Source organism: Lissotriton vulgaris, chromosome 8 (genome assembly GCF_964263255.1).
Source record: "Lissotriton vulgaris chromosome 8, aLisVul1.2, whole genome shotgun sequence".
Lineage (NCBI taxonomy): Eukaryota > Metazoa > Chordata > Amphibia > Caudata > Salamandridae > Lissotriton > Lissotriton vulgaris.
In genome coordinates this window covers 108,461,555-108,477,601 of record NC_141696.1, presented here as the reverse complement: position 1 = coordinate 108,477,601, position 16,047 = coordinate 108,461,555, and the positions used below count along the sequence as shown (strand labels likewise).

General features: G+C 46.5%; 1 protein-coding gene across 1 annotated transcript in view; it reads left to right on the top strand.

Annotated features, from left to right (window-relative positions):
* The window catches only part of NUMA1 (nuclear mitotic apparatus protein 1), a 739,614-nt gene that overhangs the window by 111,923 nt on the left and 611,644 nt on the right, over nucleotides 1-16,047 (top strand). The window lies entirely within an intron of this gene.

The window sequence follows — 16,047 nt, the reverse complement described above, 5'->3', positions numbered from 1 at the left end:
GTACCCAAGGTACTGTTTTATAGCATTTTAGGACCCTAGTGTAATTTTCCCGATTCATGTCCTTATATAGGCATAAATCACCTTGTCCTTATATAGGCATAGAAATCATAACCATTTTTAGACATAGCCCATGCAGTCCAAAAACAGGCATGGATACTTCCACTAGTTCTGAAAAGCCACAACGATTTCTTGGAAAACTCTGCTTCAGCAGTTAGGGACTTCCCCATGCTTGAATATTAAATTATCCAAGAACTCATGGAGTTTTCAAAGAACTGCGATTCTTTGAAGTTATTATGTCCAACTTTACGTCAAACTCTGCACCTTCAAGGTATAAATATATGCCCACACTTGCCCTAGCAAACACAGTAGTTTGGAGCAGTTCGACTATCTACTTGCCCGACGCAGCTCGCTACAGCAAGTGCCGAAGCAAGCCGACCCTCCAGCTGACTCACTGAGAGAGATGCTGTCTTTTCTCCTGCCGAGAAATCCAGCTCCAGTGTTTGCAAGCTCCCCTTGCGGGGTGTTGGGAAATCGAGTTCCGAGACAGAGATACCAGACCTCCTTCATTCTAAAACCAAGGTTCGGAGCTGATTAGACCCTAATAGAAAGAAATCTTGGATAGATTCTTGGCAAAGAATAATAAACTTGTGCTACACCTCACTTACTTCTTCCCTCGTACTAGACTTGGGTTAGGTACATCTGGGTAGGCGTATTTTAGAAACACAAGTTAAGTACTTTTTAGTATTTATTTATGTATGTATTTTAATGCTTAGAAACCATACCATGCTTTTACAGTATTATTTTATAATCCTCTTCTTGTTCATGCGGTTGTCAGAAACGAATCCCTTCTTGTTTATTCAAGAGTTTATAGTGACCTCTGAGCTAGCTGGCACTCACAATTAAGTCTAATGTATTCGATAGAGACCTAGTAGACATAAGTCCCAAGTCACATCTATAGGATATACTATTCCAATGCGCAGAGCCTATTGGGAATATAGGAACTACACTACATGGTGCCCAACGTTTGGTAAGGCATTAATTTAATGCTAGATACTAGAGTAACTCTGTCGTGCTTTTCGCAGAGACCCCTTTTTCCCATAAAATACTCCAATAGACGTCTGGAGTGGGTAAAAGGATAAAATATCTGCCATAACTGAGTAGGACGAAAATCCTATGTATTAGTTTTTGGTTTGATTCAACGTTGAAAGATAGTGTTCCAAAATATTGTGCACCTTATCTTTGTTTCCTTGAAACTTGCTCTGCAAACTTTCAGTCAACATAATGAGTGACCCCGAGAACGGTGGAGATGTAGTAAATGCAAACCAACCAGGTTTTGACGTTACCGGTTTCCAAGGAACCGATGCGGATGCTATAACCAGCCCGGAAAACGTACGGAAATCCATTACTATGAAGCTTATAGCAAATGGCCTATCACCAAGAGGTGGCAGGGTAATTTGTCATAGAGGCACATGAATATCGGCAGACAGAGATATTCTATTCTTGGATTGTCTTCCCTGAAGCAAATCCAAGAACACGTGTTTCACTTCTGCAAAGAAGAGGAAACTCTAACGGAATACACTCCTTTCGAGGATGTTGAAATTCCATTAACATACCAAGAGCATCAGCTCTGGTTTAAATGCGCCCTACAACATCAAAATCACATTACCAGGCTCGGTCCACTGGGTAGACCAGGAGCAACTTGGCCAGTACTAGCCAGCTATACACCACATCCTGACATTGAAAGAATGACAGATGTAGAACTATTATCCAAGCTAAAACAATTAATTAACATACATAGAGTCCGCATGACCTATTGAACCAATTGTCTAACAGTCCAACCTGCTATAAGGATTCCACAGCACACCCCTCATCAGGGGAACACAAACAAAATTACACCACAGACTAGACAATTGGTCAATGGTAAATTACCTGCAAAAAGGGAACAAATTCTATTCTGGTTAGCTCAAAAAATTACTCAAATCGAGGCAGTATTTCCCGATATTACACCTCATGAGAAACACAGGATTCTAACAATCTGTTTACCAATGGGATCGCACCTCACCTGGAGGACTGTGACACTTGGGGTACAGTCTTTGCTGCAATCTCTACAAAAACACATGGTGTTCGTCTATGGCGGTAATACCAGATGTCCTGAAACAGATTCAAAATGAACACGGGGCAGAGCCTGCTTTAAATCTCGATGAAGTTACTGAAGGATTTCAAACAGGTCTCCGCTATATTAGCTAATATTAAAGGTGAAGCGGCATCCGTGGCCATCAGCCAAAAACTAAAAGAACTTGATGTAACTGAGCAACCATATGAACTGGCCAGAATAATTGAAAAATCATATGAAAAACTAGGTAGAGATAGTTGGGGTTTTACTCGTTTCCCACCCCAACTATCAGAAAATCCTGAAAAGTTTTTTATTAAAAACACTCACTACTCCTAAAAAGACGTGGGAAAACACTAAACAGACACTTCCTAAAGAGAAGCGTTCTCAATCCAGAGGTAGGTCTCCTCAAAAGGAGCCCTCTGAAAAGAGACATAACCTCAGAAACAGGGATAATTTGAGAAAACCTGATAGATATCAAGATACTGATACATGTTCCTCTCGTACCTTTCAGACTTCCTCACAGAAATCGGAAAGAACTGGACGATCAGAACACCAGGAAGAACGCTTGAAGTACAAAGACTATCATCACGTTCCAAAAAATAAAAACTCAATTCACCAAAAAGAAAGTAGCAGGTCTAAAAATCAGACATCCCGAGGATCTTGAGGACACAACTCAAAAACGGGGAATGGGCTCAGACAATGCTGGACAGCGCAGCAGAAGTTACCATAGCTCGCAAGATCCTGAAGGATCATCTAGGAACAGTGGACTTGAATGAATACATTCAAGTTAAAACTGCCGATTCCAGGGTTAGTGAACCCCATAAGTTAAATGAAGTAGAGGGGGACATAACTAGAAAAATATGAGCACTCTTTTGGGAGAAACTCTGTAAGGGTTATGACTTTCTTCTGGCTGAACAAGAATGGCCACCTGAATTTGTCAGGGAGTGCCCACATGGCAAAGAAATCATTATGCCAGCCTTCTCAAATCCTATTCCTATTCATAAAAAATACACCTATGCCAGAAAATGGGCTGTAGCCCAGGCTCCAGCATTATATAAAAATCATGTGGGATGGAATAAGGATTCTCCTCACCATAAGATCCAGTTAAAAAATCAACCAACGCTCAGAGGCAGTATCCAGTTAAGCAAGAAGCTAAAAAACAGGTCTGGGAGATCTTAGATCAACTTGAATACCAAGGGGTGATTGAAACATGCACCTCGTCCATGAACAATCCTTTGTTTCCGGTCTCCAAACGAGACCATACATATAGTCTAGTTTTGGACTACAGACATTTAAATTCTTGTTGCAAAACCTTTGCAGTACAAAATGCACACAGTGCAGCACTGATGAATAATATTGTGCGCAAAAAATATAAAACCATTTCCATTTATAAATCTTTAATTCGGCGTTTTGGCCATAAAAGAAGATCAAGACATGTTTAGAATACAATGTACATGGATGACACAAATTCATTTTACATACATAATAAATTGATAGCAGTGCTGGGACAACATTTTCTTTTTTTAAATAGACCATAAAGATTGTAGCATAAAAACATAAAACTTGCAATATGTCCCTTAATTCATTTGAAGCTATTAATTAGTTAGCTACTATACACAATTTATGTGGTGGTAGTTAAAAGCCTATGCTTATGCCACATTGCTGCCAAAAATTGTGATACAGCAAATACAATGGGTCTGGTTAACTCTGTTTTAAGTATTGTATAAGCTTGCATACAATGTGCAAAACCCACGATTTTGCACATTGGTATGAGCCAATACCTCCTGGACTTACAGTATGCCGGACAGAAGAAGAGAACGTGTAGATCATTTTCTAAGTCAGTTACAACCAGGGCAGTTTTTTTGAGAGGATGAGGATCATCTACTAGTAAAGGCTCTTATCGGTAGAGTACCATATCGTCATTGTAGATACAGTTTCCTAGCTAAAGTAGAGTAAATGTCATCCAAGATACTCTCAAAGTGATAAAAATCTTTGACCCTTAGAAAAGAGTTGGTTAGGGTGCCAGCTTGAGAATTATGAAGGACGGCAGTGAGTTTACTGTCATAAAACAGTCTCGAAGTGCTTGCGTGAGACCGCGTTACAGCCAGACTCGGGATCAGACCACAACGCAGGTACTCCCAACCTCCCACATTCATTCCTAATGTACATAAGCCTCAGAATTTATTTTCCCTGCATTGGGTAAACTTAGTATTTCTTCGAGTTCCAGCCTATAATTTAGCAGTTTGGGTGTTGTCCAGAGCCTGTGCCAGAACCTTAAGGGTTTGAGACCTAATTCCTCATCTATCGGTCTCAGACCCAAGTCAAACCTCAGGAGTAGGAGAGGAGTGCTAAGTGTTAGGGCCAGCAGTTATCTTAAGAATTTGTTTTCTGTTTTGCTGATATCCGTCCTACATGAGTAGCCCCAGAGTTCGCCGCCGTACATGACCGCCCCCCTTGCTTGCGTTTTATAAATCTCCAAGGGTGGGCCGATAGGTTTAATAGTGGACACATTAAAGAGCTTGAGGATACCCCCTGCAAGTTGGGCCAGTTTCAGTTGGGACTTAATTTGCTGGGGGCCCCACGTCATGCTCTCATTTATGGTTACCCCCAGATATTCAAAAATCTGGACCCTTTCCAGTCTAGTTGTACCTATGCTGGGGTTCGAGCGAGTGGTGGCGGGGGGGTTGAAGATCATAAATTTGGTTTTGAGAGCATTAATCTCCAAGCCCCGTCCACCACAAAATGCCTCAAATCCGTCCAATACGCGATATATCCCCATTGGAGGTTTAGACAGCAAGAGGGTGTCCTCTGCGAACATAATCGCAGGCACTCTGCTACCTGCCAGCTTTGGGGCATCGGTGTTCAGCACACCGTTCAAGTGGGTGATTACCCCGTTGATATAGAGGCAGAACAGAGTAGGTGCCAAAATGCACCCCTCCCTTACCCCCCTGTCAACAGGGAATCTGGATGAGAGTGCTCCATTCTTCCCACACCTAACCCAAGCGAAATTAGCCTTGTGAAGCCTCATCAGCATATTCAAGAGTTGAGGTGGTATACCCAGCTCAAGGAGCACAGACAATAGTTTCCCCTGTGGGACCAAATCAAAGGCAGCGCGTAGGTCCACGAACACCATATAGAGGCTGCCACCCTCTATCCTGACCGTTTTCCATAATAATGTCAGCCGAAAAATTTGGTCCATGGTGGATGTATTTTTCCTAAACCCTGCCTGATATGGACTGAGAATTGAATGGTCCTCTATCCAGTCCTGTAGGCGATCTAAAATTAACCTCTCAAAGATCTTCTGCGGCACATCAATGAGGCTAATGGGCCTGTAGTTGGCTGGGAGCAGAGGAGAACCCTTCTTTAATATAGGGACTATCTCTGCGCCCAGCCAAGCTTATTCCTGATCATCTAAATGGCTGTCAGTCTCCTGTTCCACATTGCGTCCTCTGGGGCTGCTTCTCTGCTTCTTGGACCATTTCTTAAGTGACTTCCGAAGGGCTTTCGGGTCAGTGAAGAAGTGAGAATGTCCTTGTCTGTTGATCCTTTGTTTCGCCGGATATAGCATGGCGTAATCCAGTCCCAGGTCGCAGAGTTGTTGTTTATAAGGAGCAAAGTGCCGTCGCTCCTCCTGCACTTTCGCAGTGAAGTCCGGGTATATTGAGATGGCTGCACCTTCAAACTGTAGCTTCCCCTTCTCCCGGGCAATCCGCAACGCCGTGTCCCTGTCTCTATATGTCAGGAGTTTAGCGATGATCGGCCTCGGGGGCGCCCCTGGGCGCGGTCGGGGGCCCAGCGAGCGGTGCGCCCTCTCCACAATTAACATGGGCGAGAAGATGTCTGCTGCCAACAGTGATGTCAGAAGTTTCTCCAAGAATAGTTCCATTTTCCTGGTTTGCGTCGTCTCCATAACTCCCGTAATGCGTATATTCGAGCGCCTGGAGCGGCCTTCCAAATCCTCCGACCTGTCTTGTATGACTTGAAGCAGCTTCCCGATTTGTTTACGATCTTTATCTAGCTCCATCTGCGCCTCCTCAACCTCAGTCAGGCGTCTTTCCGACATGTCTAGTCGTTCTGCATGTTTGTCGACTCTTTCAGACATGCGGTCCATGCGGTAGGTGAGGGCATCGATCTTCGTGCCTATGGACGCCATGCTGTCCTGCAGGCCCTTCTCCATTGTGACCAGCAGCTCTTTGATTCCTGAGTAAATCGTGCCTTCCGATCCCCCGTTCTGCCGCACCGGCTCAGGCTCGCTAGTCTCCGGGACATTCGGTCGTCTCTGGTCAAAAGTAAGCTTAGCCTGAGTCCTGTCTCCTTTCCCCATTTTGCTAGGTTTGGCGGTAGTGACTCAGATCAACTCAGGCCGCTGCACTGCAGTCAGGTCAGTAGCTGCCAGCCCGATTACTCCAGTGTCTTGCGGGGTCACGGCCTCCAAGTCCTTTATTTATTTATTTGTGTATTTTGTAAAGCGCAACAGCTGCCCCAACGGGGCGTCCCGGCGCTGATAAATCATGGAACTTAGCGGCTAGGCACCAATGGGGCATTATATGGGAAGAGATGTGTTTTCAGGGACTTTCGGAATGCTAATTCGGTTTGACAGGCTCGTAATGCAACCGGGAGGTTATTCCAACACCGAGTGGCACAGACCTCGAATGTTTTCCCTCCGGCGCGAGTACGTTTAAATCTAGGGGTTTCCAGCAGAAGTAGGGAATTTGAGCGTAATGTCCTGGTGTTGACATACGGTCTCAGAGTGCTTTTCAGATAGGCCGAGCCTTTGCCCTTGGAGGCCCGGAAAGCCAGGGTCATGGCCTTAAAAATACATCTCTTGGAAATGGGGAGCCAGTGGAGTTTACGGAGGTGTGGGGAGATGTGATGTCTGGCAGGAATTCTCTCCACCAGCCGAGCAGCAGCATTCTGGACAGTCTGTAACTTGTGGCATAGGCCTGCTGTGATGCCAAGATATAGTGCGTTGGCGTAGTCCAGGTGAGATATTATCAGGGCTTGTACCACAGTCTTACGGCAGTCCATCGGCAGGTAGTTGATGAGCCGTCTAATTGTCTTGATCTTAGCAAAACAGGATGCTGCTACTGTTTGAACCTGGGCGTTGAAACTGAGATGATTATCCCAGCGCACTCCCAGGTTTCTCACCGAGTCTTTAGGCGTGGGGGCATGGCTGAGATCATCCGGCCACCATAAATTAGAATCAAGAGGGGATGATGAGTTAAAAAACAGAATCTCTGTCTTTCCAGCGTTGAGTCGGAGGGAATTGGAGTCCATCCAGCTAGAGATGTCTCTTAGACAGTTTTTCAATGGGTCGAAGGCAGAGGCAGTGGGGGTATCAAAGGTGAAGAGTAACTGAATGTCGTCAGCGTAGGAGGTGGATTTAATCCCAGTTTGCGCAATCAGTTTAGCCAAGGGGGAAAAGTAAACATTGAACAAGAGCGGGCTCAGGGAGGAGCCCTGTGGAACTCCCCATTTAAGTGGTCTAGCGGTGGAGGTGTAGGGAGGGGTGTATACCTGCTGAGTACGGTCACCCAGGTAGGAAGAGAGCCATCTCAACACTGTACCGCCAATACCCAGGTCTCCCAGCCTTCTCAGCAGGATCTTATGAGAGACGGTGTCAAATGCTGCTGAGAGATCCAGCAGCACTAACACCGCCCTCGACCCTCGATCCAGCGTCCATCTCACCGAGTCAGCCATTTCAACAAGGGCCGACTCCGTGCTGTGGCCCGATCGAAAGCCGTGCTGAGAGTCATGCAGGAGCCCATGGGATTCAATATAGTTGGCAAGCTGGGCGTGCACCAGTTTTTCCAGGATCTTAGCTGGGGCAGGCAGGAGAGAGATGGGCCTGTAGTTACTAGGGTTATCTGGGTCAAGATCAGGTTTCTTAAGGATGGGGACTAGGGACGCATGCTTCCATTTTGCGGGAAAAATGCCCGTTCTCAGGGATTCGTTCCAGATATGGTTAAGGAATGGGTTGAGCAGGGGTGCCAGTTTTTTATATTGTTTGGCTGGCAAAGGGTCCTTGGGGGAGCCAGATTTACAGTTGAGTAATTCTACCAGTGTGTCGGCCTTAGAGATATCTGCAAACTCTAGCAATGAGGGTGACTGTAGCGGGTAGGTAGTAGATTCCTCACCCGACCCTGCACTACTGCTGATGGGAAAGGAGGAGTAAATAGCCTGGATTTTTTCCTCAAAGAATTGTGAAAGTTTATCACACAGAGACTGGGAGGCTGGTTGAGTTCGAGTCAGAGCGCTGGGGTCCGTAAAGGATCTGACTATGTTGAAAATCTCCCTGGCGCCGTTACTGGCATGTTTAATTCTGGAAGCCAGGAAGTCCCTTTTATGATCCTCAATCATTCTGCGGTATTCTTTTAGAGCTGTTTTATAGGTGATTTTACTGTCGAGGGAATAGTTCTGCCTCCAGGAGCGTTCGAGGGCTTTGCATGAAGCCTTTTTCTGGCGAAGCATGTCAGAGTACCAGGGTGCGGATGGAGTGGCCCTGTAGGTTTTGATGGGTTTGAGAGGGGCCATAGCCTCTAGGGCTTGGCCGATCCAGGCGTCGAAATGGTCAATACCACCATCCGGATCAGATGATGGGGAGGGTAGAAAATTATTCTGGTGTTCCTGGAGCGTTTCAAGGGTGATACGACTCCAGTTTCTGCCTGATGCTTTGGGGGCGATGGTAGGTCTGATGGAGCGGGAGATGATGATCTCAAAAGAGATGAGAAAGTGATCTGACCAGGTGACCGGGATGGGAGAGGCTACCAGAATGCTAGGTAGGTTGGAACAAATCAGGTCAAGGGTATGTCCCGCTTTGTGAGTGGGGGAATCTATTTTTTGCTCTAGATTGCAGGTCACCAGTGTAGAAATAAAATTATTGCTATGTGAGCATGATTCATCGTTTACGTGAAGGTTAAAATCTCCTAAAGCAGTGAAGTTGGTGTAGCGAGTGCTAAGCTGGATGATGTAATCCGTCAAGGCCGGCAGGTAGGAGAGGTTGGAATGGGGAGGGCGGTAGATAAGTATTCCAGAGCAAGAGGTGGACGAGGAAAAATGGATAGTAAAAGGTAGACCCTCTATGCAGTCAATAGGGTCATATGTAGGGAAGGAAGCCGTCCATTTGGATTTGTGGATTAAGGCAACACCACCCCCCTGTTTACCGTTTGGTCTATTGGCGCAGGCGATGCTGTAGCCGTCCGGCAAGGCAAGAGTAATGGTGGGGTTAGTGGTCTCATTCAACCAGGTTTCAGTTAAGAAAAGCAGATCCCAGTTGTTGTCCTGGAGGGACTGCCAGATGTCAATAGCATGTTTATTCAGAGACCTGCAGTTAATCAGTGCCGCTCTGAGGGAAAGAGAAGGGTCGGCTCCATGGGAGGAAGCAGAGCACCGAGCGAGGGCCGGGCCAAGAGTTGAGTCCAGAGAGGGTAGTGAGAACTGGCAGGTTTCACATACGTAAATGTGGCTCTGGGCGTCCGGGATAGACCAGAGGCAGGTGGGGCAAGGAGGGGGTCTCAGAGAAAGCAACATGGTCCGAGAATGGATTGTGGGGGTAGTGCTGGTGAATCGGGCAGGGGAACCGGCCCCGGTCGCGTCATGATCGCGGACGAGCGCAGACGAGCTTGCCTTGAGCGCGCCTTCGGCGCGCAATCGGCGCGCCCGCTGCGCTCGTCCGCTGCGCTTCCGGTAGATACACATGTATAAAGTGAGGGGGCGTGGCCTCTAAGTGGGCGTGTCCCTGTCGCAACGAGGACAATGGCGGGAGAAGTGGATCGGCGATTTTCGCCCGTTTCTAGCGCTCGTTTTTGCTGCAGAAGGGTACCTGCACACTGTACTCGTGTGTCAGGAAGGGAAGGTGGGTGCAGGTTAAAAACACAGAAATGCACTTTTAAAATGAAGAGCTGCGCAAAGTTCTAACTGCTCCCGGCTGTGCCTCAGGAGGTTCCGTAATTAATCTGCCGCGCTAGTGATCAGCGCGCTATTTGTAGGTCTTGCAGGGGGCGTGGCCTCGAAGTGGGCGTGTCCCTGTCGCAACGAGGACAATGGCGGGAGAAGTGGATCGGCGATTTTCGCCCGTTTCTAGCGCTCGTTTTTGCTGCAGAAGGGTACCTGCACACTGTACTCGTGTGTCAGGAAGTGAAGGTGGGTGCAGGTTAAAAACACAGAAATGCACTTTTAAAATGAAGAGCTGCGCAAAGTTCTAACTGCTCCCGGCTGTGCCTCAGGAGGTTCCGTAATTAATCTGCCGCGCTAGTGATCAGCGCGCTATTTGTAGGTCTTGCAGGGGGCGTGGCCTCGAAGTGGGCGTGTCCCTGTCGCAACGAGGACAATGGCGGGAGAAGTGGATCGGCGATTTTCGCCCGTTTCTAGCGCTCGTTTTTGCTGCAGAAGGGTACCTGCACACTGTACTCGTGTGTCAGGAAGTGAAGGTGGGTGCAGGTTAAAAACACAGAAATGCACTTTTAAAATGAAGAGCTGCGCAAAGTTCTAACTGCTCCCGGCTGTGCCTCAGGAGGTTCCGTAATTAATCTGCCGCGCTAGTGATCAGCGCGCTATTTGTAGGTCTTGCAGGGGGCGTGGCCTCGAAGTGGGCGTGTCCCTGTCGCAACGAGGACAATGGCGGGAGAAGTGGATCTGCGATTTTCGCCCGTTTCTAGCGCTCATTTTTGCTGCAGAAGGGTACCTGCACACTGTACTCGTGTGTCAGGAAGTGAAGGTGGGTGCAGGTTAAAAACACAGAAATGCACTTTTAAAATGAAGAGCTGCGCAAAGTTCTAACTGCTCCCGGCTGTGCCTCAGGAGGTTCCGTAATTAATCTGCCGCGCTAGTGATCAGCGTGCTATTTGTAAGTCTTGCAGGGGCCGTGGCCTCGAAGTGGGCGTGTCCCTGTCGCAACGAGGACAATGGCGGGAGAAGTGGATCGGTGATTTTCGCCCGTTTCTAGCGCTCGTTTTTGCTGCAGAAGGGTACCTGCACACTGTACTCGTGTGTCAGGAAGTGAAGGTGGGTGCAGGTTAAAAACACAGAAATGCACTTTTAAAATGAAGAGCTGCGCAAAGTTCTAACTGCTCCCGGCTGTGCCTCAGGAGGTTCCGTAATTAATCCTTAGGTGCACATGTTCGGTCTCCTCGTGCAGTGCGGGAAGTTGTACAGGGATATCCAGCCAGGTCTCACTGCAATTTACGGTGCAGTCTCCCCCTCTCTTCGTTTGAAAGCCAGAGAAGGTGCGGAGGGGGGGGGTTAGTGTCTAATGGCAGTGGTATTTCAGGGCTGCGCAAACTGCTTGATCCGAGGCCTTAAGTTCCGCAGTTTGCGTCCAGGAGCACCTGTCTTACTCTGTTAAATTGTCTCTATGGTGGGTTTGTCAGCATGTGGCTCTCTGCTCTGAAGATCAGTTCTCCGCTAGGCCCGCTTCAGGCAAATCAGAGTCCGCACTTGTATACTCCGCTACTCCGGTCTGCAGAGTCAGATAATTAGAGGGTAGTAGGTCGATGGCACCCGGGCCCCCAGGCGCTTACCGTGTGTTAGCCGTTGTTGCGCACCAAATAATTGCCCCAAGCCTTTCAACAGGCAGCGCGAGTCTCCGCCGTCATTAAGGTGTGAAAGCAGCCCCAAGTCTTCAGCTGATCCCTGAGGTTGTTGTAGAAGGACCAGCCCCTCCGAGACAGAGGACGTCCCTCAGACCGCACGTCGGATGACGCACGCCGGGGAGAGTCAGGCGAGCGCGCTGCTCTGCGGCCCAAGCCTCCGGGACGTCTGTCCATTCGTTTCTCCCTCCTGGTGCGATCGGGAGCAGCCGCGATCGTTGTCGCTTGTGTCGGTGGTTTACAGGGGTTTAGCCACACGTTCGGTGGTCTTCAGGCTCCGTTATAGCAGGATGTGTGGCGGATCTTTAGGGTGACGGCGCGGAGCTCCTCTTTTAGGCGTCCGCTATAGACGCTGGCTAGCTCCGCCCCCACCTGTGTGGTATAGTTAGGGATCCAATGAAGGTAGTCCTATATTTAGTATGTATTGCTGGGGTGGGCCTGGCGCGTTCTTATCGTAGTAATCCTGTCTGCTGCCCCAGTTAATAGTACCTACTTGTCTGCTTGTGTGTCTACCCCCGGCACAACTCTTCAAGCCTTCGTATCTTCAGTTACGCCTCTGCACTCAGGGGGTACTCAGTCCCAGGCATACAGAATGCACTGCTTCTCATAGACACGCCTATTAGGGGACGTGGTCCTGATTTGTTCGATCTTTGCACGCTATGCTGTGGCATTCTGTCCCAGTATGGAAGTTTGGGGGTGTTGGTAGCCATTAATGTGGAGTGGCTAGTTTCTGCCCGTTCCTCCCAGGTGTATTCTGTTAGCTTTGCAGGAGGATATGCGGGGTTTTCTTTTTTCTTTTTTCCTTTTCCTCTGCCCTTTGTGCTGGTCGGAGGTGCCCTTGTATTGGGGGTTTCAGAGTGTTGCCCCTGGCTGTAATTCCAGCCCCCCTAGTCGTTCTCGTACCGGGCCGTTTCAGCAGGTGTAACGGACTACTGGGGGAGGTAATTAGCTGGGTCTATGTTCCAGATGGAGCCCAAGAACCGTAGATCCTTTGAGATCCTTTTAGTTCTTGAACTAAGTTGGTGGTAAGTTTATTGGGGATAAACTCTTTAGTCTATTTTTAAGGCCGGGAAAGGAGGTGTGAGGATGGGATTTGAAGCAGACCGGGCTCAGTGGTGGTATGAGGGGAAATCGCTCTGTTTCATAGTAATTCATGTGCTGTTTATGTAGTCACTGGTGTGCCCTTACGGAAGTTGTTGCTTGCCTCTGAATTGTCTTCTGAGTCGGAAGCTGCACCAGGTGAACAGTTGGAGACTGAACCTTGCATTGCTTGCTTCTCGCTCTACTTTTATGAGACTTCGTGGGGGCAGCTCCAGATCAGCTTCCATAGGAGCACATCATTCGGCAACATAAGTCATGCAGCGGGAGAGGTGAACAGGAAGGATTCTTATCCATCTCTGTGGCCAGCAATGTTTGGTACAGTCGAGCCAAGCACCGGCGTTCTCTTGATTGGTAAAGAAATGAGATTGCTAATAGGCCAAAATTTTCAGTTTTGATAGGAAAAGCAATACACAGATCTGTTTAACTCCCATGGCTATATGTCCAGTGCCAGTGTTGTAATAGAGAAAGATCAGAATGTTGGAATTGATAAGGGGGAGAGGGGCTGTCCAGGCTCTAGATGTATAGTGTCCTGGCCCTGCAAGTTTAAGATTTGGCTAATATTGGTTGAGCACTGTATGTGGGTCTTCTCGCGGGGACCCTTCGCGCTCTTTCCACCATAAATGTGAATGAGAGCCCTGAAGATACAATTGTGGTCTATAACCAGTTTTCAGTGTAAAGCGTAATATCTGTACTCTCGGTTCTCTGGAAGACCTATTATGCAAATGTTGTTCCTCCTACTGCAACCTTCAGCAGCTTCCACATGTTCCAGGATGTTAAACAACATGTATGTATGACTTAGTCTTATCTTAGTCATAATAGCCGTCTATGGAATCTGGTCTTTAAAACGGTCTATTATGTTGGAACATCTATGGCGAATGTATGGAGCTAGCCAATGGAAGTGAGAGGCGTGACAAAGGCACCATACTCTTCACAAAAGTTTTCGCCTGCGCAAAACGCTGCTTTCGCAGCTTTCGACAGGCGAAACCTAATAAAAATTCTGTCCTGTTAATTCCCATATAACTAGCTAAAGGGGGCAATCTACCTAACTAGATAAATATTACTAAGCGTTTGGCTGAGTTGACCAGTTTCGGCAGCTATGAAGTACAAAAGTGTGCTGGCTTTTTAATTTTACGCACGCCTCTGCAGCTCCTTTGTTTCACCACTCCACTTCCAAAGCTTCCTTTTGTTTATATAGTCTTATTTTTCCATATAATAAAATAAACCAACTCTATGATTAATTTCAGATAGTAATGCCCTGTTTAAGAACTGTAATTATTAATCCACACTGGCAAAGACAATGCGTCTGACTTTTAATGTGCTACAACAGGCATATACAAATGCAGTTTGCATGCTATAGCAAAATAAGACCAAACCTATTGACTTTGCCATTGCTTGGTTACAGCAATAACCACACTCGTCAAACTCTACCTTGGTGGAACACACTAGTAAAAAAAAACAAAAAAAAAAAAAACAGAAGCTTATTTGTGTCGATTCATACTTTGCTCTGTGTTTTGGAGCTGTAGCTGTATACTATCTGGTCTGGAAAGGCACGTTAAGCAATAAAAAAAGTGAGTGAGATTTTCTGTGAATAGCAGATCTGCGGCTTCTGCTGTTTTACTTCTTGTTGGTACATCTTTAGGGGTTCTGGCTTTCATATGCTTTCTAGAGTCTACAATATTCAGATCCTTCTCCATTTCAAGTACTCTTCAAAACTTTACCTCCTGCCCCTACGACTGCCTCCTAGCTGTACAGTCCTGGATGGTAACCAGTTTTTCAATGTTGAATAGTGACACAAAAAAACTGATGTAAATTTTCAATAAGCGTCTAGTCAGCGGATCTTAGCCTTAATCTTTAAATAGGGGGCTTTCCCTACTCCAGCTTCAACTGCTAAAAGACTTCGGATATATTTTGACCAAGACTACGTTTGATAATTAAATCCAGAAGAATTTTTTTTAACTTTGTAGCATATAAAGCCTGCAAGAACATTTTGCCACTTTTCCTTCTGGACAAGTGAGCGGGAGTTAAAAGCTCACTTGGGCTACAACAATTCTTTTTCTTTCCACTTTCTTGACAAAGATCCAGCTGCAGAGGATCAAAAATATGGCTGTAAGCTTTGCTGCCAGGCTTTGGATAGTCAGCGGATTATCCGATGCCCATCACTCCTTTGGCTACCGGTCAAACGGTGTATCCAGATCCATAATCTGCTTTGTCTATTGGACTATTACCTTAACCGCCTCAAGAGCCATCTCTGATCTCACGCTAATATCCAGGGAAGCCCCTAAGGCTAGGAGCTTCCTCTAAATGCTATCAGTCTCTTGTTTTCACAAGGCTTGATTTGGGGCACAATCGTTCTGAATCCTGTACTTAGGCTGTGGAATTATCAATCTTCAGCAGACTACTTGCCCCAAATCGTTGGACAAAATCACTCTGTTCAGGTTATCAGTGTCTCTTCTATACTGCTTTCTTTCTCTCATTCGGTTTTGCTTTTCTTCTGCAGATATTGTTTCTGTTCTTTTTGTGTTTAGTTTCTCTGTAGTTATCCCTGAAGGATCCCTGTGGGTGGTGGCACATGCCCTAGAAATAATGAGTTTGTGGTTTTTCCTCTTAATAGCCATTTGTCCAATTGAGACTTATCTTTTCACAATCTGAGTTGTAAAACCAGCGGGGGCTTTCACTAGTCTTTTCAATGTATAATACGGTTCCACTTATTTAGGTTCCTTTAATTGTAGATGGACTTTTCTCCTCATTTATGTACAGACTTTCTTATCTTCATTCTGCTTTGACAAATTCTTCTGTTGCCCACAATGGCATTGCACTACCAGTCTAGGTTTTACTCCACAGGGGTGTGGAATTTAATAAAATGTCCTTGTCCATTAGCTGGGCTGCTTCATAAATGTTCTTGTCCTGTAACAAAATCCACTTGTATCTTTGGTGCCACGGAGTGCTGCAACAAATTATGGTAGCAATTTCCTTATATAGGAGCTGTGATAATGCTGGGGCTTATACCCTAGTAGGGTTTGAATACTAGTAATTCTTTTATTTTGCCTCCTTTCCACATATCTACATACTGGGACTGGAGGTAGCAGTGAGCATTAGTTCCCCATGGCTGGAATGCCCTTTTAAGTCTGTGCAAACTTACTAACTTGCATGTTTTATGGGTTTTCCTCTACTCGTCTCTTATTAGTTTCTCATATAGAGAAAGGTTGGAAATTTACTAATGACCTGGTAAAAGTAAAACTTCCTCAA